We start from the raw sequence: 1,832 nt of genomic DNA, 5'->3' as shown, positions 1-1,832 counted from the left end.
ATCTTGAGAACGAAAAACAGAACTGGAGGAATCAGGCTCCCTGACTTCAGACTATACTACAAAGCTACAGTAATCAAGACAGTACGGTACTGGCACAAAAACAGAAAGGTAGATCAATGGAACAGGATAGAAAGCCCAGAGATAACCCCACGCACATATGGTCACCTTATCTTTGATAAAGGAGGCAGGAATGTACAGTGGAGAAGACAGCCTCTTCAATAAGTGGTGCTGGGAAAACTGGACAGGTACACGTAAAAGTATGAAATTAGATCACTCCCTAACACCATACACAAAAATAAACTCAAAATGGATTAAATGGCCTAAATGTAAGGCCAGACACTATCAAACTCTTAGAGGAAAACATAGGCAGAACACTCAATGACATAAATCACAGCAATATCCTTTTTGACCCACCTCCTAGAGAAATGGAAATAAAAACAAAAATAAACAAATGGGACCTAATGAAACTTAAAAGCTTTTGCACAGCAAAGGTAACCATAAACAAGACGAAAAGACAACCCTCAGAATGGGGGAAAATACTTGCAAATGAAGCAACTGACAAACGATTAATCTCTAAAATTTACAAGCCGGTCATGCAGCTCAATATCAGAAAAAGAAACAACCCAATCCAAAAATGGGCAGAAGACCTAAGCAGACATTTCTCCACAGAAGATATACAGATTGCCAACAGACACATGAAACAATGCTCAACATCATTAATCATTAGAGAAATGCAAACCAAAACTACAATGAGATATCATCTCACACCAGTCAGAATGGCCATCATCAAAAAATCTAGAAACAATAAATGCTGGAGAGGGTGTGGAGAAAAGGGAACCCTCTTGCACTGTTGGTGGAAATGTAAATTGATACAGCCACTATGGAGAACATTATGGAGGTTCCTTAAAAAACTTAAAACAGAACTACCATATAACCCAGCAATCCCACTACTGGGCATATACCCTGAGAAAACCATAATTCAAAAAGAGTCATGTACCACAATATTCATTGCAGCTCTATTTACAATAGCCAGGACACTGAAGCAACCTAAGTGTCCATTAACAGATGAATCGATAAAGAAGATGTGGCACTTATATATAATGGAATATTACTCAGCCATAAAAAGAAACGAAATTGAGTTATTTGTAGTGAGGTGGATGGACCTAGAGTCTGTCATACAGAGTGCAGTAAGTCAGAAAGAGAAAAACAAATACCGTATCCTAACACATATATATGGAATCTAAGAAAAAAAAAATGGTCATGAAGAACGTAGGGCCAAGACGGGAATAAAGACACAGACCCACTAGAGAATGGACTTGAGGAAATGGGGAGGGGGAAGGGTAAGCTGGGACAAAGTGAGAGAGTGGCATGGACATATATACACTACCAAATGTAAAACAGATAGCTAGTGGGAAGCAGCCGCATAGCACAGGGAGATAAGCTCGGTGGTTTGTGACCAGCTAGAGGGGTGGGATAGGGAGGTTGGGAGGGAGATGCAAGAGGGAAGAGATATGGGAACATATGTATATGTATAACTGATTCACTTTATTATAAAGCAGAAAGTAACACACCATTGTAAAGCAATTATACTCCAATAACATTGTTAAAAAAATATATATATATATTCACCTCTAAACGTATCTGCTGGCCACTCAAGTAGGTAAAGGCATCCTGGATGGCAAGAGGGATTCTTGACTTTTCTGTAATTCTAGTCCACAGTCAGTGGAAAGAACTCTTGAATTGGGGTTAGATAAATAAAATCTCGGGGAAAAGATTTTGAGCAACACATACTCTGGCAAAATAGATAATTCCTCTGTAATGTTATTGGAGAT

This window comes from Tursiops truncatus, chromosome X (assembly GCF_011762595.2).
Source record: "Tursiops truncatus isolate mTurTru1 chromosome X, mTurTru1.mat.Y, whole genome shotgun sequence".
NCBI lineage: Eukaryota > Metazoa > Chordata > Mammalia > Artiodactyla > Delphinidae > Tursiops > Tursiops truncatus.
This window is presented reverse-complemented; position numbering follows the sequence as displayed.